Raw genomic sequence first — 25,087 nt, forward strand, 5'->3', positions numbered from 1 at the left:
TCTTTTAGGAATGCTCTTCACAAACTATCCCTTCTTATCTCTTTCAAACTTTTGCTCCTTCTTACCTATCAATGAGGCCTATTGTATTTAAAATTAAAGCCACTGTCAACCTCCATACCTACTTTCTCCCTTCTAATTTTTAAAAAACGTTTATTCATCTATTTTGAGAGAGAAGGAGAGAGAGAGAGCACAGGAGGGACAATGAGAGAGGGAGAGAAAGAATCCCAAGCAGTGCAGAGCCTGATGCGGGGCTCGAACTCACTGTGAGACCATGACCTGAGCCAAAACCAACAGTCAGACACTCAACCGACTGAGCCACCCAGTCACCCTAGTCTTTTCTAATTTTTTAAGCACTAATAACCTATTATCTGATACTATATAATGTATTTATCATGATTATCATTTATGATAATAATTCTACCCTATTCCCATAGTAGAATGTAAGCTCTATTAGGACAGGGAGTTTAGTTTTGTTCACTGATGTATCTCCAGGGTATAGAACAGTGTCTAGCACATTGTAGACCCTTAATGAATATTTGTTGACTACATGAATCAATGTACCTGTCATTAGAAGATAATTTATATGCCTTTATTTTGATTGGAATGTAAGGTACTAATATCAAATGCCACCTTGGTCTCATTTCCATTATAATGATTAACTAGGATCTCTGAGTGATTTTCTGGCTCAACAGCAGCCAAAACTCAGATGGCTCCCCCCTGTATGAATCACAAATGGCTCTAAAAATGGAAGGAACTCCAGGAACCAGTCCTTAAAGAAACAAACCATGAAATGTAAAAACATGATGTAGGCCTGGAATAGCTGTGAGTCTGGGTGGGGACAGCCTAGAATATAGGCCACAGATGTGGTGAGTCAGATCCTGGACAGTGGGGAGAAAAATGCAGAAGCCTGTAGCAGGGAGCTAGCCAGCAGCTTCCTTCTGTGGGCTGGTGGAATTACTCAGAGATAGGAGTCTTACAGTTGCATTTCAGAGACACGGAAACTTGGAATAGCAATGAGATAGGAACTGAATCTGGGGCTTCCCTCTCTGACTCCAAATGATCCCCAGTATCAGCAGTCATGGGGCACCTGGTTGGCTTAGTCGGTTAAGCATCAACTTTGACTCAGGGCGTAGTCTCATGGTTTGTGAGTTCGAACCCCACATGGGGCTCTCTTGCTGTCAGCATGGGACCTGCTGCGGATCTTCTGCCCCCCTCTCTCTCTACTCCTCCCCTACTAGTGCAAGCGTTCAATTAAAAAAAGAAGTGGTCTGGAACTGGACTGCTTTCTGGCTACATTAGAAATAGGATGAGATTCTCTTTGAAGGAAAGCTTCCTCCAATTTAGTCCACTGGACTCCCAGAAGTTAAGCAATAAACTCACAACATAGATAACCATATATTAAATGCCTTTATACCCTGAAGATTTGCGGATATTGAAATGTTTAGGTAGTGAATGCTAAGTAGCTCTGCATTAAATACTTAAGGAAATAAAGAATACACTTAAAAAGATGAATATACAATAAGAAACTTTCAGGAATGCAAAGACAGAATTTACTTTTTAAAAAGTAAAATATTTAGAAGTGAAAAATAGTCGCTGACAGCAAAAATGTAATATACAAGTAAAATAGTATGATAGACACTGTTGAAAGGCAATTAGTGAACAGGAAGATGTATCTGAAGTATTTATTTATAATGCTGCAATGAGAGGTTAGAGGATGGAAATCATTACAGAAAAATCAAAAGACATGGGGGATAAAATCAGAAAGTATAACCTATATCTACTTTGAAGTCCAAAGGATAATAATTGGGGAAAAGGAGAGGAAACATATTTTAAAAGGTGATGGCTATGATATTCCAAGAAAATCGTGTATCCACGCATCTGGGGAGCATGTTGCATTTCAAGGAGAGTAAATAAAAAGAAATCCATGCCTTAGAAATACAGCAGTGAAAGTGCAGAATACCAAAGCCAAAAGGATTTAAAAATATCCAGAGTGAAATAACAAATCACAAGCAAAAATAAAAACAAAAGACAATTAGGATGAAAAGACCTTTTTTTTGTGTTATTTGAGGGAGAAAGAGAGAGAGTGTGAGTGAGAGAGAGGGGCAAAGGGAAAGAGAGAGAGAGAGAGGGGGAGAGAGTATCTTAAACAGGTTCCATACTCAGTGTGTAGCCCTATGTGGGGCTCAATCCCATGACCCCAGAATCAAGATCTGGGGTCACATCACAAGTTGGACACCCAACAGCTGAGCCACCCAGGCACCCTGAAAGGATCTTCTCAACAGCAACCCTAGAACCCTGAAAATGGTATTCTAAATGTATCAAAAAAAAGTTCTAAAAATATCGGCCGAAAATAAATGTCAGACTACAGTTTGAGTGTAGCAAAACAATCTTTCAAGGATGAAGATTAAGACATCCTATGGAACAAAAACTAAGGAAGAAAAAAACTCTGATGGAATATGTCATCTAGAGACCTGCTCTAAAAAACATACTTTATAAAGTAAAAAATGATCTCAGGAAGATGGTTTGTTATACATGGAGATACGCTAAACAAATGACACAATATGGCAAACATAAAATCTAAGTCCAAACAAAAAAAGTCTCCATGAAATGGTGAATAGTAGAAACTAAGCAAAATATAGAATCAAAATATTGGGCGTTAACAGTATATAAGTTACAGTGATTAAAACTAAAGCTGTCTTGGGGCACCTGGGTGGCTTATTCTGTTGAGTGACTGACTCTTGATTTTGGCTCAGGTCATGATCTCAGGGTTGTGAGATAGAGCTCCATGTCAGGCTCTGCGCTGATAGGGTGAAGCCTGCTTGAGATTCTCTCTCTCTACCCTTCCCCCTCCCCAGTTCACTCTCTCTCCCAAAATAAAGAAACATTAAAAAAAATCTAAAGCTGTCTTGAGGTCTTGTTTTCCTTGAGGGGTCAAAATTGTTCAATATAGATTTATTCACTTATTTATTCACAATGTTGCTATTTCATGGATAACCACTAAAGGAACAAAACTGAAATGTGTGAATTCAAAACAACAGGGAGAAAGAATGGAAAAAAAAATACAATAAAACAACTTTAAAAAGCTTCACAAAGTGAAAATAAGAAACAGACCAAGTAGGAAAACAAGGTGAAATCCAAGGAACAAGTTTAAATGTATCAATAATCACAAAAAGCAAAACGGACTCAACTTGCTATTTATAGTATAGAAATGGTCAGATAAGATCAAAACTTGGCCAGATGCTGCTTATGGGAGGTAGAGCTGAAACATAAGCATAGAACAATTGAAAATGAAAAGCAGAAAAAGATAGATCAGTCAAATATACACATACACACTGAAAAAAGTTCTGGTGTCTTCATATTAGTCTTAGTTAAAGGCTAAAAAAAAGGCATTTGCTGCCTGATGATAAAAGTTTCAACTTGCCATGAAAATACAAAAACTGTAAATGTGTTTAATGGAATAGCCTCAAAATATACAGAGACATTTTTGATAAAGGCTAAAGGAGAGATTTTCAACAACGATCATAGAGGAATATTTCAATACATTCCTATCAGCTACTGAGAAATAAAGCAGAGAAAAAGATCAGCAAGCACATGGAAGTTTGAGCAGCACAGACGTCAAGTTTCATCTAATGCACGTATATAGAACTTTTTTTGTATTACTTGATTTTTTTTAGAGTTTTTTGGTCAAATAGAAAATCCACATCTTCCTAATTAAAAAACATGGTCTTATACTAGTCCATAAATCAAAGTTTAACAAAATTGAAAGGATAGTTTTATATACACCATATTCTCTTATCTCGGATCAATTAAGGTAAAAGTTATTATTATAAATCAATCAACAAATCTTCATATATTCAGAAATGAAAAAAAAGCATTTTAGAATAAGTCATAGGCCAAAGAAGAAATCATAATGTAAATTTTAAAAACACTTAGAACTAAATAAAATGAAAATATTACATATAAAAATTTGTGGTATCAGCAAAAGGGGAGCTTCAGTGAAAACTTATTGTTTTAGATGATTATATTAGAAAAGGACAAATGCTGAAAGTCATTGAGATAAATGTCCAACTTTAGGTTCTCAAAAGAAATAGAAATAAACCTAAAGAAAAGACATAGATAATGGTAGGTAAATAATAATGAAAAAAATAGACTAGATCAACAATGTGAGAAGTTGGTTTCTAAATGATTAAGAAAATATATAAATCTTAGATGAGATTGATACGATGAGAGAAACAGAGACAGAGGCAGAGAGAGAGAGAAAGACACAGATATCCACTGTTATGAAGTGGACAAATTCTTAGAGAATAACTTTCCAAACCTGGCTTCAGAAGCAATAGAGCCCTAATAGTCTAGTAACTATTTAAAAACATCTCCTGCAAATGAAACATATATCCAAGGTGATTTTAAGAGTGATCAAATCAAATCATCAGAATTTCACAATTCACCATTTGCAATTCATTGTAAAAGACTTATTTAATCTTGCTATCAAAACCAGACAAAGAGATGAGATTTAAAGATATTACAGGGTCGTCTAGGTGGCTTACTTGGTTAAGTGACTGACTCTTGATTTTGGCTCAGGTCATGATCTCATGGTCATGTGATTGAGCCCCACTTGGGGCTCTGCACTGACTTACAGAGACTGCTTGGGATTCTCTCTCTCCCTCTCTCACTGTCCTTCCCTTGCTCTACTTTCTCTCTCAGAATAAATCAATAAGAAAAAAAGAAATTTAAAAATATTGCAAATCTTTTAATTATTAAAATATACAAGTGTCCTATGCAGAACATTTACAATAAAAATCTAAAAGCTTATAAAAAGATAATAAATCTTGACCAATTTGAATTTGTTCCAAGAATCTAAGTACGAATTAATTTGGCAAATTCTACCATTTTCAATCACCACATTGATTAAAAGACTAAAATCATATGATTATCTCAATCGATGTAAAAAAAGCATGCAATTAAATTCAACATTCAATCATGATAAAAAATAAGCTTGTGATATAAACCAATTTTCTTAACCTGGTGACGTTTGCAAACATTATTCTAAATGGAAAATTATAAGAAGCATTCTTTTTAAAATTCAGACAAGACAAAGATATCTTTCACTGCTTTATTGTTTTTAGCATTGTTTTATAGCCTCATCAGTGTAATTAAACATAAATAAATTAAAACATAAGAATTTGAAATGAGAAAATACTGTCATTCTTTGAAAATGATTTGGTTGTATTCATAAAACAACCAAGACTATACAGGCAAATAATTAGAACTAATAGAAGAATTTAGAAAGATAGTTGACTACATAAAAGTCAATTGCATGTCTGTATAGAAGTAACAAACACTTAGGGAAAAAAACATTTAAGGAAAAAGACACCATTTATAATGGCAACACAAACTATATATGTCTTAGGAATAAATCTAACATATTTGTAGGAGACTCTACAGAGAAAAGTACAGTTATAATAGAAGCATATTTTAAGTGACTTAGTAAATGGAGAGGTAGAACAAAACAGGATGAGATGGGATGAGAATAGATGAGAGGATGTTTTTGAGTTAGAAAATTAAACAATCGCATAAATGAGTCTCCTGACAATGATATATAGGGACACCTGGGTGGCTCAATTGGTGAGCCTGGAGCCTGCATGGAATTCTGTGTCTCCCTCTCTCTCTGCCCCTTCCCTGCTTGTGTTCTCTCCCCGTCTCTCTCAGAAAGAAAGAAAGAAAGAAAGAAAGAAAGAAAGAAAGAAAGAGAGAAAGAAAGGAAGAAATAGCATTTAAAAATGACATATGGATTCAGTACAATTCCAACAAAAGTTCAAATAGTTTTTGTGTGTGCGTGTGTATATTAAATCTGACATACTGATTCTAATATTGATATAAAAGAGCCGAAGACCTAGAATAGCTAAGACAAATTCATACTTTGTGATTTAAGGAAGTAGTGGGGGAGATCTGAATTGGAAGGATTTTCTAACGGCTTTGGAACCACATTTATCATATTGTACCCAGAAGTAGTAGTAAATAAGTTGTTTTAAATATTCAAAATATATCTGTTCAGTTTGCATTTTTTCTGTATGCTATTAAAGATAAAAATTTTTATTTTTTTTGAAAAATTTTTACCTCAGGTTAATCTTATGATATTAAATCATAATTGTTCATTCATACACACTGTTATCATTGGTCTATCTATGCATGGTCTCTTATTTATTTCTTCTTTATTTACACATTAAGAAATGAGTAGCTGTGAGCTCATCGCCCAGTCTAAGAATTAAAACCTTAATTTAACATACAAAAATCAAACTAGAAATGCAGTAAAGTATATTCTTTGTAGTAAATATCTGTCATTATTGCTGGCTTGTCTTTGTCCTCTCTTCCAGAAAAGAGATGTAGAAATAGTTTTCCTTTCTGGAATCTTCATTCCTTGAGGTCCTAATCAGATTGTCAACTCAGATTGCCACCAATCCTGTCATTTCTGAGTTTGGAAGTTTGACTCAAGCCCAGCCAGTAAACTTTTCTTTCAAGGAATTTAAACTTGGAAAGAATCATCTAAGGTCAGAAGGCCATCTTGATGGCAGGACTCAATACTGCCCACTATTTCCTGATCATGAGAGTTTCAGTCTTGGTTCCTACCTTCTTCCTAAGGTTTTGTGAGAAACTCAATAGCCTTCTAAGAAGTCAAGTTCTTTGCTTTCAGTCATCCTGAATCAATTTCAGTTGCTTGCTTGTCTGCTACCAAGAATTATAGCAACTACTCTTTGTATTGGATTTAACTGTCTACATAACTAATGACCCAGCTTCATAGATATGTGAATATCTGAGGGCTAAGTCTAGGCTCATCAAGCTTAGCTACAGTTCTATGACACAATACCCCACCAAGGAAATCTCCACACTATTGAAAAGTCCATTCATCTAACGTGAATCAACAAACACATCTTCAATCATCTTTTATCAATAAAATAAGGTGAAAGATGTAAGAAAAAGGCCCCTGTGCTATCTCTAAAAGAAAATAAAATCTACTTACATCAACCACAGTGCTATATTCCTATTTCTTGGGTAAAGATTTTGAGACATGTTCCATGAGGCCTCTGGCTCCTTGAGCCCCATATGTAACAGTTTTTTTGTTTTTTGTTGTTTTTTCCCTTCTTACAGGAAACAGATGGGATTAACAGACTGGTACATTGTCTGGGCAAATGAAGTATGGTTTCCCTCTTTCCATAGATAGACTGCTGTCTGAAGCAAGGGAGACCATATAGTAATCTCAAAATTATATTTTAAAAACTCTCTGTTTAGAAATCATTCTTCTTCTCTTTGTATGTCTTTGTAAAGCAATCTGGAGAAACCTGCTCTTTTTTTAACAGGGAACAAGGAAGCATGACTAGATGTCATCACTGCTAGCAGTTTTTGCAGGGAACAAAGTAATAGGTAATGGAGAAATTAGAATACTTCCTTGCCTGATCCTTTGGGAAAGGTCAACTTGTTGTGTCTTAGAGATTTGCCTGTGGAAAGTAGACTGACCTTGTATCTACCCGAATCACTGGTAAAGCATGCTTGCTCTGGAATATTAGGCTACCCGGACAATTGAGGAATCCTACCTTCAGGAGAAAACTACCAACAGTGCATTCAGCACACGTTCAGTGAATATAAATGATAGCAATTCCTTCCTAATTATATCCATTCAAATTAGTATCTTTGGTCATTAGCCACTCAACCAGTTATAAATCCTCTTTATGTTATCAATATCCTTCAACATTCCTTCATGTTGTTTTTAGGAATATAGATGATCCCTGGGGCACCTGGGTGGCTCAGTCAGTTAAGTGCCTGATTTCCGCTCAGGTCATGATCTCGTGGCTTGTAGGTTTGAGCCCTGCCTGGGGCTCTGCACTTGCAGCTCAGAGCCTGGAGACTCAGATTCTCTCTCTCTCTCTCCTCCTCCTCCTCCTCCTCCTCCTCCCATGCTCATGCTCTCTCTCTCTCAAAAATAAGTAGACATTGGGGCGCCTGGGTGGCTCAGTCGGTTGAGCGGCGGACTTCGGCTCAGGTCATGATCTCGCGGTCCGTGAGTTCGAGCCCCGCGTCGGGCTCTGTGCTGACAGCTCAGAACCTGGAGCCTGCTTCAGATTCTGTGTCTCCCTCTCTCTGACCCTCCCCTGTTCATGCTCTGTCTCTCTCTGTCTCAAAAAAATAAATAAACGTTAAAAAAAAATAAGTAGACATTAAAAAAAAGAATACAGATTATCCCTGATTTATAATGGTTTGACTTATATTTTTTTTTTACTTCACAATGGTGCAAAAGCAATATCCATTCAGTAGAAACCATACTTGGAATTTTGATCTTTTCCTGGGCTAGTGATATGCAGTAGATCCTCTCCTACGATGATGGGCAGCCACAGTTCTCAGTCAGCCACGTGATCACAGAGTAAACAACTGATATACTTGCAACAATTCTGTACCCGTATGACCATTCTGTTCTTCACTTTCAGTGCAGTATTCAATAAATTACATGGGATATTCAATACTTTATTATAAAATAGGCTTTGTATTAGATGATTTTATCCAACTGTAGGCCGATGTAAGTGTTCTGAGTACATTCAAGGCAGGCTAGGCAAAGCTATCATGTTCCATAGGTTAGGTGTACTAAATGCATTTTTATATATATTTTTAAAGTTTGAGAGAGAGAGAGAGAGAGAGAGAGAGAGCACACGCAGGGAAGGGGCAGAGAGAGAGAGAGGGAGACACAGAATCTGAAGCGGGCTCCAGACTCTGAGACGTCAGTTCAGAGTACAATGTGGGGCTCCAACCCACAAACCACGAGATAGTGAACTGACTCGAAGTCGGATGCTTAACTGACTGAGATCCCTAGGCACCACTAAATGCATTTTTAACCTATGACATTTTCAACTCAGTATAGGTTTATCAGGATGTAAACCCATGGTAAATTGAGGAATATATGTATTAGTAAATATTTGTCTTGTTCAGATGCAGAAATGCCTATGAATTTTTTAATAGGGATGTTTAAGGGAGAAATCAAATCATGTTGACCTAAATAAAGTCAGTGAGGCCATGTTGACTCCTTTTGGTTATCAACTTCCTTTCGATACGATTACAAATCATCATTTTAATAACCTGGATTAAAATCAGTAATCACCTCTGGTGGATTTTTCAGGACTGACTGCATTTATTTGTTTTATACTTCCCATTCTTGACAAATACTTAGGGATAGAACATCAACGGAAATTCCCTGATATCTTTGGTAAATTTCCTCAGTAATCTTTGTAGTTTGTGTCCAGAGTCTTACATTTATTTAGAATATTTACATGCTTACAGTTTTTTTGTTTTTGTTTTGTTTTGTTTTGTTTTGTTTTTTTTGCAGTCTTCAACTGCTTCTTATCAGTATTTGGTTTACTTTTTCAGAAAAAAAAATCTTTACTGAGAAAGAGAAAATAAATTGAAAGGTTTTTTTCTTTTTGTAATACATCAGTATTTTATCACTGGTCCAAAGCACTAAGTTTATCTATTGGAACATAGTTTAAAATGCCCTTTTACGTGTTCAATCTATTGCTGTATAATTCCTTGTAACTCTGCCTTCTCTCATGATTATAATATCTGGTCATATTCCTTATTGGAATTAGTGAGGATTTGAGGATGTGGTATTTCAGTCCTTCACATAAGACCCGTAACACAAGCTCTTCCCTTTTAGCCTGCTTTTATTGTGGACTTATTTCTAGGAGGAACTCCCTACTTCTTTTCCTCCTTTTTGAAGAATCTGAGATAAAGCAATTGATAAGATGAGCTCAGTTCTCTTCCTGAACCACACATCTGTGAAAATTACTATGATAGACAGAATCTTATATGTGTTTGTAGATGTATATTTGTATACGTGTATATGTGTATAACACATTGAGTCTTACTTAATTGTATGTTTAGTCAAACTGTATACTTACGTGTGTGTCTATACATATTTATAATACATGCATTAATATGTATATGGACATATACACATCAGGATGTTATATATGCAAAACTTGCAAAAAAGAAGTTGGGGGAAACTGGTTAGATGACATTATACTTTCCATTCATATTGATGGTATAAAAAGGTTAGGCATTGGAAATTAGGGAAGAAATCTTGAAGGTTGCTTTGGAATGAGTTATTTTATGTGACTTATCTCCTTTTTTAGGGGAAAGGGATAGGAGGATACCTCCCTAGAGAATGGAACTTCCAAGGGACCACCTGGAGAATGTGATATGTGATCCTCTTCCCTTCCCCTAAACACATAGTTTGGGTGACAAAGTGAATTTTTATCTGTGTCACCTTAAAGAATTCCAAAGCTTGAGGAGTGCCCAGGTGGTTCAGTTGGTTAAGCATCTGACTCTTGATTTCAGCTCAGGTCATGATCTCGTGTTTCTTGAGATTGAACCCTGCATTGGGCTCTGTGCTGACAGTGCGGAGTCTGCTTGGGATTCTCTCTCTCTCTCTCTCTCTCTCTCTCTCTCTTTCTGCCCCTCCTCTCTCAAAAATAAATAAATAAACATTAAAAAAAACCCAGAATTCCAAAGCTTAACAATTGGCTAGGTGAGCCCATGGCGGCAGAGCATAGGGCTGCATTTTGGCAAATCATAGAGCCCTTAGAATTTGTCAAAAGAAAGGAAGAGATGTGGACATGCGTGATGCAAAGTCCACACCTGGAAGTCTTACATTCTGTCCAACAGACAGACAGAGGGGAGATGACACTCAGCTGAGGGAAGCCACCAGTAGCCTCCTGATGTTCAGTGGCTATAAGAGGAGCCACAACTGGCTGGAATAGTGACACAACTGACCATGTCATGGGAATATAGGTGGGAAGTCTCCAGTCATGGGAGGTCTTCAAGGAACTCAGGATCATGCCAAGAGACAACGCTGAGCACCAGCCAAACCCAGAAAGACAAAAGATAACCAGTTCGACTCCAAATAGTCAAAACCACCTATAGGAATACAAAAGTTTGTTTTATGATGGGGAGAAACTTCTCCAATACAGGCATAGCTCTAAGATATCGCAGGTTTGGTTCCACCTACCACAATGAAGCAAATATTGCAATAGAGTGAGTCAAATGAATTTTTTGGTTACCCAGTGCATATAAAAGTTATGTTTACACCATACCGGAGTCTATTAAGTGTGCAATAGCATTATATTTAAAAAAGAATGTAAAATACACCTTAATTAAAAATAACTTTATTGCTCAAAAATGCTAACCATCACCAGAGCTTTCAGTGAATTGCAATCTTTTTGCTGGTGAAGGGTCTTGCCTCCTTGCTGTTGGCTGCTGACTGATCAGGGTGGTGGTTGCTGAAAGTGGGGGTGGCTGTGCTAAGACAACAATGAAAGTTGCTGCATTGACTTTTACTTTCACGAACAATTTCTCTGAGGCATACAATGCTGTTGCATAGCATTTTACCCACAGCAGAAATTTTCAAAATTGAAATTAATCCTCTCAAATCCTGCTGCTTATGTAATATTCTGAATCCTCTGTTGTCATTTCCACCGTCTTCCCAGCATCTTCACTAGAAGTAGATTCCATCTCAAAAAAACATTTTTCTTTGCTCACCCATATGAAGCAACTCCTCATCCATTCAGGTTTAATCGTGAGATTATAGCAATCCAGTCCCATCTTCAGGCTCCACTTCTAATTCTAGTTCTCTTGCTACTTCCACCACATCTTCAGCTACTTCCTCCACTGAAGTCTTAAATCCTTCAAAGCCATTCACAAGGGTTGGAATCAATGTCCAAACTCCTGTTCTTGTTGATATTTTGAACTTTTCCCATGAATCATGAATGTTCTACATGAATGTTCTTCAGTTTATTTTGCCAAGACTCATCAGAGGAATCATTGTCTATGGCAGATATAGCCTTACAAAATACATTTCTTAAGTAACAAGTCTTGAAAATTGAAATTACTCCTTGACCTATGGGTTGCAGAATGGATATTGTATTAGCAGGCATGAAAACAACATTAATCTCGTTGTCTATCTTCATTGGAGCTCTTGGGTGACCAGGTGCACTGTTGATGGGCAGCCATATTTTGAAAGAAATCTCCCTTTCTGAGAAGAAGATCTCAACAGTGGGCATTGACTGTAAATAAACCATGTTGTAAGCAGATGTGCTGTCATCCAAGTGTTGCTGTTCTCTTTATAGAGCACAGGCGGAGTAGATTTTGCATAATTCTTGAAAGCCTTAGGATTTTCAGAATGGTCAGTGTGCACTGGCTTCAACTTAAAGTCTCCAGCTGCATTAGCCCCTAACAACAGAGTCACCCTGCCCTTTGAAGCTTTGAAGGAGGGCATTGACTTTTCCTGTCTAGCTATGAAATTCTTAGATGGCATGTTCTTCCAATAGAAGCCTGTTTCATGTACATGGAAAATTTATTGTTTATTGTAGCTACATTCATTGATTATCTGAGCTAGATCTGGAACCCTTGCTGCAGCTTCTACATCAGCACTTTCTGCTTCAACTTGCACTCTTCTATTATGCAGATGGCTTCTTTCCTTAAACCTTATGAACAGACCATCTTCTCTTCTTCAGCTTCCTTACCTCTCCCAACCTTCATAGAATTAAAGAGAGTTAGGGTCTTTTTCTTGATTAGACTTTCACTTTAGGGAATATGGTGGCCGGTATGATCTTCTATTTAGACCACTAAAAGTTGTTCCATATCAGCAGTAAGGCTGTTTTCTCTTATCATACGTGTGTTCACTAGAGTAGTACTTTAATTTTCCTCAAGGACTTTTCCTTTTCATTCACAACTTTAGCTAACTGGGTGATGCAAAAAGGCCTAGCTTTTAGCTTATTTTGGCTTTTGGTCTGCCTTCCTCACTAAGCTTAATCATTTCCAGTTTTTTTTGTGTAAAGTGAGAGATATTTGACTCTTTCTTTCACTTGAAAACTTAGAGTCCATTGTAGCATTACTAGTTGGCCTAATTTCAATGTTGTTGTGTCTTGGGGAAGAGAGGCTTTGGGAGAGGGAGACAGATGGGGGAAGGTCTGGTTGGTGGAGCAGTCAGAAAATACACAACATGTATCTATTAAGTTCACCACCCTATATGGGTGTGGTTCATGGTGCCCCCAAACATTTATAATAGCAACAACAAAGATCACTGTTCACTGATCACCATCACCAATATAATAATAGTGAAAAGTTAGAAATATTGTGAAATATTAAAAAAAATGTGACCCAGAGACACGGGGTTGCCATAAACCTTCAGTTTGTGAAAAAAAAAAAAAAAAGCAATTATCTGTGAAGCATAATAAAGTGAAGCACAATAAAACATTGTATGCCTGTATAGGGAAGGAAAAGAAACAGATTGAATCCCACTTTATTATTTGTACATGGTCCTCCTGTGTTAGGCCCACATTGGGGGACAAGGGAAGATGTCACATGCACTAGAAAGTTTTGATTGTCACATAACAATGGGAAGTTGAAATATAGATTCAGGCCTATGATTTGCAACTTAGTGAGACTATAGGACTTCTAATTGCCTTCAAGTTATCACACTTCTGTGGGGTACATTTTCATCCAGCTGCCAAGGAAGAACTAGGCCACTAAGAAATTTGTGAGAATGATGGTCAAAAAAATAAACTGCCATTGCTCTCTGAGTCATGTTTGTTATCCAGAAAACCACTAAGATAGGCTGCATCATGTGGATACTGTTATATGTCTAAATATCTGTTATTTTAACCATGTTTTAATAATACATTGTATTTATAATTGCCTAATGCTTTACCTAATTGTCTCATGAGTACTGTTTTCTATTCCTAGCTTAATTACTTCTCTTTGTAGACAAACCAAAATGATATTCAAGTCCTATACATTTTAACAAAGTCTTTCATCCAATGACCATTATTTCCTTTTGTCATTGACTTGTCCTCCTATCTATTTCCTTCTTCCAATTATCCACTTGTGTTTTGAACGGTGATTTTTTTTAAACTTTACAATCACTACTTAAGCTTCCATTATACACTTAAACTGTCTTACCTTGAATTAATGTATTCAACTGCTCTTCAGTGAAACACACACTTTTTGCTTAGCACTTTAATTTACTTAGAGATCAACAACTCTGTGATCCACCTGATTTAACACTATAATGGTTTTGTTTAGGAGTTAGACATAGGTATGGCAGGAAGTGTGTTAGGCATGAGATGTATATTCTGATACTGATTGTCCATATCCAAACTGCAATTGCAGTTTCATTGTAGACGGTGACTTTTCTGACTGCCTAATTTCTCCTAGCTTATTATCATCTGCCAGAAAAGAAAAAGATGCTAGGTGGCTTATTTGTTTATTTAAGAAGCATTCAGACTATTATTATTATTATTTTTTATTTTTAGTTTGAGTATAGTTTACACACAATGATACATTTGTCTTGGGTGCACAATTTAGTGATTCAGCTTCTCTAGATGTTACACTATGCTCATCACAGGTGTAGCTACCATCTGTCACCATACAACATCATTGACCATCTTCTCTATGCTATATTTTTTTTTTAATTTTTTTTTCAACGTTTATTTATTTTTGGGACAGAGAGAGACAGAGCATGAACGGGGGAGGGGCAGAGAGAGAGGGAGACACAGAATCGGACACAGGCTCCAGGCTCCGAGCCATCAGCCCAGAGCCTGACGCGGGGCTCGAACTCACAGACCGCGAGATCGTGACCTGGCTGAAGTCGGACGCTTAACCGACTGCGCCACCCAGGCGCCCCTATGCTATATTTTTAAACGCAAAGTAGAACACTGAGGAGCATCCTTAAAAATTTGTGTGCTTTATGAAAAAATGGCATTTCTTCTAACTCAATGGTTCTTAAGGGGTTTGTGAGGTCTAACTTCTTTTCATGACAATACTAAAATATTAGCGGTTTTTGTCCTCTGGTTCTCTCATTAGTGCACAGTAGTGATTTCCAAAGACTAGTTGACATGGGATGACTCCATCACACAAATGGTTAATGGGATGTATGCTTGTGTTCTCCTGTTTTTCAATACTCATTTAAAATTTTAGTTTGGTAAATTTTGATACATGTTAACCACATAAAATAAAGCTTATTGGGATCCATAGACCAAAGAGATTAAGAACCTCTATTCTAAACTGTTTTCTTAATATTTATTTATTTATTTTGAGAGGGAGATAGAGAGCAAGCAAGGGAGGGGCAGAAAGAAAAGGAGACAGAATCCCAAGTAGGCTCTGCACTGTCAGTGTAGAGCCCAATGAGGGGCTTGAATCCACAATCTGTGAGATCATGACCTGAGCCGAAATCCAGAGTCAGATGCTTAACTGAGTGAGCCACCCATGCATGTCTTCTAAATATTTAATATATAAGTGATTATACAATAAAAAAATGGAGTAAAACTGGTCTAAATGAATATATATATGTAATTTTTAGAGTTCTAGTATATATATACACACACATAAACATATGATATATATATACATATATATATGTATATACATATAGTACTTAGAAATTCTGAGGATAGCTTTTTTATTATCTTATTCTTGTAGTTTGATATGGCACAAAGCACTTGGAAAATCTTAATTTCCTTGATAATCACTTAACCAAAAAGGTCAAAGCCACACTTTTGATGATTTAGTGTCCTGAAATAAATATTTTTGAAGAATCATTATTTTGTATATTAAGTTAACTGGATATGGATTTACTTTTAAATTATTTAGTCCAATGTCAACATAATTCAATTAAAACTAACTAACTAACTAACTAACTAACTAATAGCATAGTCCGGAGGAAGCTAATGAAAGGTGTAATTATTGGGTATATAATGTTGCAAATTAGTCATACAAGATAAATTCATCTTTTCTAGTTACTATGAGAATATTTATTGAGAAGTATTATCCCTCATTTTTCATTTTCATAAAAACTATAATGCACTTATTGAGGTGGAGCTTCTCTCTATTAATCTGTTGTGTAGAAAGCAGTCAGGAGAAAACAAAACAAAACAAAACGACAGATATCAATAACTAGGGCAGCCTACAAGGTAGAGGATGCCTATATTTCTTTAAGACAAATCAACATTTATTGAAATATTTAAAATTATATGAAACAACAAAAGGAAAACATTCTTTTAAGGTTTGTATATGCAGGATAGAAAAAAAATAAGGATGGCTAGCCCAGTGGTTGAGAGTGATTCATAAAGAGAAAAATTAAAACTAAAAATAATCCTCTCAAGTTCTTGCACTATGGAAAATAGGAAGACATCCTAATTAGTGACTGGAGAAACATTAGGCAGTAAGAAGTTTAGAGGTATAATTAGGAAAGTTATACAAAGAGTCTTCTCAATATTGATTGAGTCACACACATTATCATTGACCAAGGCAAAGAAATGAATAATACATTATTTAGATGACAAAGGGGTGTTAATGCCCAGGAAAGGAGCTTTTAAAAAATTTAACAACTTCATTAGATTGTCCAAGATTACAATCCCTTGAAAATAAAAATACTGATAATAAAAACAAATGAGGAAGGAAACACACTACATCAAGTATGAAAAATATAAAAAAAAGGGAGACGAATCTCTGGGAGGTAAAAAATAAACCTCTAATGAAGAACAATGAATGAAAGCAGACCTCACAATGAAGCTGTAAGACAGTTATATGTGTTGGCAATTTGGATATATTTATGCCATTGCTATAAGTTATTTTCCTTTCTATCTGATCTCAAGATCTATGATAGGAAAATTAAGGTAGTTTTAAATATTATGATAAACAGGAGAGCATCAGGGGAAAAAGCAAATATGGTCAGGAAGTCATTAACGTAACAAGATAAATCTTGGAATTTATGAGATAATCAGATAATGTAGATAAATGAATGACTCAGTTACACAAAAGATACCCCACTTCTGTTTCTGTCATCATTTATTTATCTTTCCTGGTTGTTTGGGGCTTCAGTAGAAGTGGTTAGTATATATTTCTTTTGTCTAGTGTTCTGATTTTTTAAGCCTTGACCTCCTACTTTTTCCTTATCTACATTCTAAAGGAAGAAGAAACAGGGAACTGGTATTTATGAGGTTTCATCCATGCCCTAGAAACTATGATGGGTACTTTATAGAATATAATTTAATCTTTACAAAAATCCACAAGATACAAAAAATTATCTCTATTTTCCTGATGAGAAATCACAAGAATGATTTGCCAAAGATTATGAATGACCAAGCTCAGTTAGCATTCTTTCCACGACATTATAGTGATTTCAAAAGTAATTGCTAATCATAATTATGAACATGGGACGTTCTGGAATCATTAAAGAAAGATTAAGTACTATTCAGTGTATAATATTAGTTTAATTTCAGAAGAGTAGAAATAACTCTTTCTCTAACAATTAACCCACTTGATTTTATTTTATCACTGATGGTAGAAATAATACAAAATGCTTACAGGCATATTAAGTAGCACACTTCTCCCATGGGCTGATGGAAATAGGAGGGGTTACTGGAAATTTGGTGAGTTTCTCTCTCTGGTGAGGAATGTCAGAGCATGTCTACAGGTCTCAGTTATGGAGGAAATGCTCTTATTTTCCTTATGGTGTTCCAGTCTCTGCTTAGAGAGGTAGTGCTCTCTGGCTTCCTCCAGGCTGCCAGTTCCATAGATTGCTGGATCTCACTCACTTCTGCCCTGAGAAGTCTTTTACAGAGCAGTTTACAGATCTGCGTTCTCTTGCTGCTCAAATACACCAATATTTCTTCACCCTCAGTATGTAGGCCAATTTTGTTAAAAAGGTTTTTGTCCCCAGAGGAAGCGTTAAACAATATATCTGTGTGACAATTATTTTAAATAGTGGAGTTCATATGAGACATCTTGGCCATGATGACTTGTGTATATTGGGCAGTCAGTGTGTTATAAATTGAATAAAAAGCAATTCCATTCAAAGCCGTAGAGGAGTTGTGATTCAAGGCAAAGAGAACAGCGAGCCTGGTGCACAGTGGAAACAGCTTTAAAATATGCAAATTACCAGGCTTTATGCAAGATAAAATGAATCAAAATCTCCAGTGTTCAGCAGAAGAACTCGGTTATTCAATGGCTCTCCTAAGCTGTCCACTGCAGAGAGTGAGTTGTTTCGGAGAACCCCTGGGAGGACATGAGAAACCTTCCTCAGGACTGGAACACTGCACAAGGAGAGCTGGCATAGAAGGCTGGGATGTTGGGGGAGCAGAATGGGAAGGGCTTCTTATACAAGTTTAAGGATTTGGGGTGCCTGGGTGGTTCAGTCTGTTGAGCATCAGATTCTTGATTTCCATTCAGGTCATGATCTCACAGTTTGTGGGATCAAGTCCTCCTTTCGGCTCCGTGCTGACAGCGTGGAGCCTGCTTGGGATTCCCTCTCCTCCTCTCTCTGCCCCTTCCCTACTTGTGCATGTGTGTGAGCATGACCTCTCTCTCTCTCTCTCAAAATAAATAAATAAACTTTAAAAAAAAAACAAGTTTAAGAGTTTATACTAATCTAGGAGCCAGTAGGGAGACATTTGATTTATGCTTTAAAAAGACCACTCTCTGGAATGCGGTGGAGGTATTGATGGGGCAAGAGTAGAGCCAGAGTAGAGGTGATTGTGTTGGTCCAGATGAAGAGAATGATGGTTGCCTTGATTAGCATTGACCAGTGTTGTGGGGAATGGGGGTAAACAAAAGGATTCATGAGCTGTTTGAAAGATACAGTTTAATGACTTATTATGTAAGTGGGATGAGGGAATAGAAAGCATAGGCTACTTTTCCAATCCTAACAGACATAATTTATAGTTTATTAACAATTTCAGAACTGAAAATATACATATTTTGAAAATTAGGTAAATACTGCTACAGCTTAATTAGTGCTCCAAACTGGAAAAAGGGAGGATATATTCCATTTTTAATTATCTAGAAAACTTTTCTGCAATTTTATGCATACTAACTGTTGATATCCCTTACAGATCATTATTTTTAGCCTAATTTCTCATATCACAATTTTGGTGTATTTAATTTTCTCCTACAGTTGTACACAGAGCCATTATTTAGCACCCTTTACTTTGGACATAATCATTACAAGTCACCAGCATGATCCATTCACTGTAAAGGACTATAGATGTTGCCTCAAAGACACCCGTTATAAAATTTTAGGGTTATGTCCTGGACGATCCCAACTTTCAATTAATAATTAATTTAGAAGATTTTAATTTTCTCATTATTAAAAATGTTCATATTCTGGTTTCTTTTTATAGGACATAATTTTAGGAGAAGAAGTTTCCCAGGCATTCCATTTCTCATAAACTTCATAAAAAGGTAATTCATAAAAGAAGAACAACTTAGTGCTAATGTGTTTAAAAAATAGCCCAACCTGGGGCGCTTAGGTGGCTCAGTCAGTTAAGCATCCGACTTCAGCTCAGGTCATGATCTCGCAGTTGACGAGTTTGAGGCTGCTTCGTATTCTGTGTCTGCCTCTCTTTGCCCTCCCCCACTCATGCTCTGTGTCTCTCTGTCTCAAAAATAAATAAACATTTAAAAAAAATAGCCCAACCTGATATATAACTAAAGGGTAATGCAACATGTGAAACATTTAGTACAGGATCCATGCAACTAAAAGCTAAGTACGTCATTCATACTAGGTCTAAGAATTCTAATATAATAGATATTTATTTTCTAAATGATCGCACATGTTACAAATCACTTCTTTAATATCCCAAATTTACTCCCATAGTCTCTGTCTTTTTACCTTGTATTAGAGAAAGGAATCTATTACCAAAATCATTACAACAGAAATATCCCGAACTTGGGCAAAATAACAGAAACACATATGCCACCTAGTTGTTAATAACTTACCACAAATCTAAACTTATTAGTTATTCCTTAGTTTGACAGATGCATTATTTATGGGGTCTCTCCCTTTTGGTGGACTACAGCTGTCATATTAATTTTTAATCAAATTGTGAAATTTTATATGTAATACTTAAAGCCAGGTGAATAGAAAGAGAAAGAGCTCTGGGAAACAGTATTACAATGTATTCTATTTCTAGGAACACATTTACCATTCATTCTAAATATCAAATATCAAAATGATTTTAAGTAGGATAGTTAAGACACATCATACATCCATTTTCTCTTAAGTAAATTTCAAGCCTATTTGTGGTTGCAAAATCCCACGTTTTCTGCCTTTAAAGAAGCAGCCAGGAACTGAATATTTATGATCCTGACACTGCCCCATATTTTTTTGTTTTGCTTTGTTTTCCTCAGGGATTTTACCCAGCCCAACAAAGAAAATGGGAGCTGACTTTCTCTGCAATCTGCCAAGTGCTAAAACTATTTTCCCACAAATACAGTAAAAAATTATCTTAGCATTAAAATGCGTAAATTGGAGAGATCATGAAAGGAACAGTTTAGCTTCAAGGAGTTATTAACAGAGCTAACTCTCCATTCGCTCACTTTCACCTAAAAGCACACATGTGCTCACATGTAGATCACCTTGTTATCAAATATGATACAGACAAAATTTCAGGTACAAGTTCTCAGGAGTTGAATAGTATATGCTGTGTGTGTTTGTGTATATATGTTTTTGTTTTTTTCAGACTAACAGCAAAAATTTGTGAAATACAGATGCTTCAAAAGAAGTTTGTGTTTCAGCATGTTTATCTGACTTGGTAGGGAAAAAAATTACATTCATACATTGAGTTAGAAGCAACAACACTGGCTTTAAGGATAGGGTTTCTCATTTATTTGCTGGCTTTGAGACTTTGGATTAGTCACCAGACTTCTCAGAGGCTCAGCGTCTAACCTGGAAAATGAGGATTCTGATGTTACTTGCACCACACGGTTGGAAGAACCAGATGGAAATGTGACAATGTGAAGTTCTTGTAAGGAATTGTTGTATTACTGTGTTTTTTTTTATGTGTGTGAGACTAAATGTGAAACAAAACACAAAAGAACATCATCTTGCCCACAGAGGGGTGAGGCCCACAAACAAAATACAGGTGATTTAAAGTGCGTTGAAAGAGTATATATGATTGGATCCTTTGAAGAAACAGCTCATTCCTGGAGTGGCACAGAAACTCAAAGGACAGCACAGAACAATGGGTTCTGTTTTTGTATTCAGGAATAGGTAGGATTCAGTCACTCAATACTTTGATGCACAAGGTTTTAATAAAGTTAAAAAGGAAATTAACACTTACAGTGTTTGCCTCTAGTTTTCACATTGTTTGTTTTCTACAGAAATTTGCTCGTATATACTATTTTATTAAAATAGTCATATGGGGGGGGCGCCTGGGTGGCTCAGTCGATTGAGCGTCCGACTTCAGCTCAGGTCACGATCTCGCGGTTCGTGAGTTCAAGCCCCGCGTCAGGCTCTGGGCTGATGGCTCAGAGCCTGGAGCCTGCTTGGGATTCTGTGTCTCCCTCTCTCTCTGCCCCTCCCCCATTCATGCTCTGTCTCTCTCTGTCTCAAAAATAAATAAACATTAAAAAAAATTAAAAAAAATAAATAAAATAGTCATATGGGGGAGCATGGGTGGCTCAGTCAGTTAAACGTCAGGCTCTTGATTTCGGCTCAGGTCATGATCTCAACAGTTTGTGGATTTGAGCCCCACGCTGGGTTCTGCACTGGCAGTGTAGTCTCTCTCCCTGTCTGTCTGCCCCTCACCTGCTCATGTGCTCTGTCTTTCCCTCTCTCAAAATAAATAAGTAAACTTACAAAAAAAGGTAACTTGAATTCTTGTCTTTACAGTGAATAAAGATGTTGCCAGAATGTTCTTTTTCCATACTTATACCCTTGGAGAAAAAAGTAGCAGAGAAGAAAGCTCCCAAGTAGACCAGAGTAACACTTCTCACATTTTAATGTGCATTTGTGTCTGTGAATGGCCTGGGGACCTAGTTAAGATAAAGGTTCTGATTTGGCCAGTGTGGGATGGGACCTGCCTGAGGTTCTGCTCAGGTGATGTGGGTGTGGGTAGGCCCATATTGGAGTAGGGAGGGGCTACAGAGGCTGGAATCCCAGATGGACTATCCATCCCAGGGGGAGAGAAGGCAGAGGGTATACTTCGGAGGCTGGCAGGCTGGTGGATTTGGCAGTGGGTACAGGAGCACAGGGCATGATGAGCTCCCCTAAATTCCCTGTGTGGGGAGAATTGATTTGCTGTAGGGTAAGCCCTGACAGCTGGCTTTTCCTTTTGGAATGCAAGTCCTGACTTAAACATTGATTGCTAAGGCATCTACTTCAAAGAGAGCAATCTTAAATAAACACATTGCCAGCCACAGCCACAGCTAGATTAAGAATCAGGCTGTTCCTCCCCACCACCCACCACCAGCCCCCTTTATTTTAGAGACCTTGGTTAATTTCCATAGCTGACCATTTGGGCCACTAGTTTTTTTAATCCTCTTCCCATGCTTTAAGTTCCCCCTCCTATGTTTTAGGTTCGCCAATAATGAGTGACCTGTGGAACCCTACAGCCCCCTGTCCTCAACCCCAATAAAAGCAGAACCCCAGACTGGTACACTTTCTCTCTCTCTCTCTTTCTACTTGTAACCTCCCTGTGTGGTCCCAGGTATGCGGTGTAATTCGCAGGTCCTGTAAGTAATAAAACCTCATTTCATCAGTTTCCTGAAGGCTATTGCTGAAAGGAATCTTGCAGTCATAAGAACCACAAAGTCATCTTGCAATCATAAGAACCACAACACTGATGATTGGTAGGCTGAGACCGCACACATTCACTCATCTAAACCTAATCTCCACAGGTTTATTTTTTAAATGCAGTGGTCTAATTATTGTGAATATTCATCACGTTCCTAACCTAGCCTTTGAGTTAGATTACTCTCAAGTAATCTCTTTGGTGAAACCTAAGCAAGGATATTGTTATGTTTAATATCTAACTGACAGATGGCAAGAAGCATCTGGAGCCGCAGAGGAACAGGCTACCTATTGGCTGTCTGCACCTCCAACTGGCCTAGAAGACAAGCAGATGGAAAAAATATGAGGCCAGAAGTAGACCTCCTGCCTCCCCAAACTCCTTTAACATGCTGTGAAAGAAGCTGGGTCAGTTTTTTTTTTTTTAAGTTCCCTAGCGAAATTATAGAAAGGAATAGTTTTTATTTAGTTGTAGGCTTAAAAAGAGAATTCACTCTGGCCTAGTATTTTAAAATACGGAGACATGATGGGTGGATGGAAATCTTACAAAGGAATTCATTTCAGAACATACAAGAAGGTGGATGAGAAGAAAGATGCTTCAGTCCCTTCTTCAGGACAGTGAACTATTCTGCACATCACGCTTGAGAGTGAAAGACTATGGTTTTACTGTAGTTACTCTGGTAATCCATTCCTGCTTAGTCTTGGTGCCTTTGGATATGACAGGAATAGCTATTACTATAAGCACGAGTGAACAGATAAATGGATAAAGTTAGGCTGATGTGGGACTAAATTTTCCATAGATCTTCACCAAGAGGTGTATTGGCTCAGGCTATGATTTTAGCAGTCAAGATATCTATAATTGAGGAGAGATGCCAATGAGAAATAAATGAACAAATGACAAAAATTAGTCAAATTTTAAACAAATGAACAAGGTTTCCTAAATTGTTTGCTTTGGTATTTTATTATCCAGGTTTTCAAAAATTGCACCTGTACTAGTGTTGTTGAATTTTTTTTTTTTTTTTTTTTTTTTTTTTTTTTGTGAGAGAGAGGTTGAGTGAGTGCTCCTGCAAATGGGGAGGGGCAGAGGGAGAAGGAGAAAATCTTAAGCATGCCCAGCCAGCTCAGAGCCCAGTGGGGTGCCGGGTCTAGGACCCTGAGGTCATGACCTGAGCTGAAATCAAGAGTTGGATGCTTAACCACCAGGAGCCCCAGTCTTACTGAATTTTTGGTTTACATTTCTGCCCTTCCACATTTCTCCTCTTTTCTGCTTATTTATGTCAAATTTCTCACAGTATTTTTACCCATACATCTGAAACTTTTGAGAACTCTGTTATTGGACTGCATAACATGTTCAAAACTATAACTTAAGTGCTATAGAAAATAAAAATTTAGCAGGGAGATGTAACTTATGCACAGGCAACTACAATATCAATGATAAGTAGGAGTTTTGTCATAAGACAAATGATTTTGTCTGAACAAAAATGAATTACCTTCAACCTAGAATAAGCAAGAAGTCTCACAGAGTAATTGGTGTGTTAACAGTAAATGAAACAAATGGATAGAGCTAGGAAATAGGGAGTTTGAAGAGTAAGATCATTTTAGGTGGGAGAAACAGTAAGACAAAAAGGCATAGAAGGTGGAAAATGAAGTGTGTGTGTGTGTGTGTGTGTTTGTGTGTGTGTGTGTTAAAAAGTAACTTAGTGAAACTGAAACTTCAAACACTCATGAGATTGACAAAGCAACTAGAGACTTTCTGGAAAGCCTAACTGCCAGTTGAAAATTTCAGACAGTATTCAGTAGACAGATAACAGGATGCTACTGAATGCTTTGAATCAGGGAGTGATATGATGAAAAAGCAGATACATTGACAGTGAGAAGGAAGGACATCTGGGTTCTTTCCAGTTTCAGGCTATTATGAATACAGCTATTATGATCATTCATGTACAGGTTTTTGTGTGAACATAAGTTTCCATTTCCTTGGGACAAATGCCCTTGAGTACAATTGCTGGATTGTTACGATAAATGCATGTTTAGCTTTGTAAGAAATGCCAGGTTATTTTTCAGATGGGTTTTACCATTTTTCTTCATTCCCACTGGCAGTGTACGAGGGATCCAATTTCTCTGCAGCCTCACCAGCATTTGATATTATCAGTATTTTTTATTTTAGCAATTTTTAAAAATATGTTATCATAACATTTTTGATGGCAATAAATATAAACTTAAGGCATAACTTTCACCATCTATGTAATATTGCATCTTAGGTGGGAACTAAAATTTCTTTAATCAATTTCAAGTTGATGGGAATTAAGTTTTTTTCCCTACTGTTATTAACAGCAATCTAATAGGCTTACATCTACTTATACTTGTCTGATTATCCTCCTCATTAAATTCACAAGAGATGGAAGGTTGGTATATTCTTTTTTATGTGTTTTGACATACCAGCCTTTGACTTGGGAGTTAGAGGTTTGGGTTTGGATATTGGTT

General features: G+C 36.9%; 1 protein-coding gene across 4 annotated transcripts in view; it reads right to left on the bottom strand.

The window, feature by feature from the left end:
• GALNTL6 (polypeptide N-acetylgalactosaminyltransferase like 6) overlaps nt 1-25,087 on the bottom strand; it is a 1,208,379-nt gene that overhangs the window by 333,103 nt on the left and 850,189 nt on the right. The gene's annotated exons all lie outside the window — the stretch shown is intronic.

The sequence above is a fragment of the Herpailurus yagouaroundi genome, unplaced genomic scaffold, assembly GCF_014898765.1.
Source record: "Herpailurus yagouaroundi ecotype Mexico unplaced genomic scaffold, PumYag 28, whole genome shotgun sequence".
Lineage (NCBI taxonomy): Eukaryota > Metazoa > Chordata > Mammalia > Carnivora > Felidae > Herpailurus > Herpailurus yagouaroundi.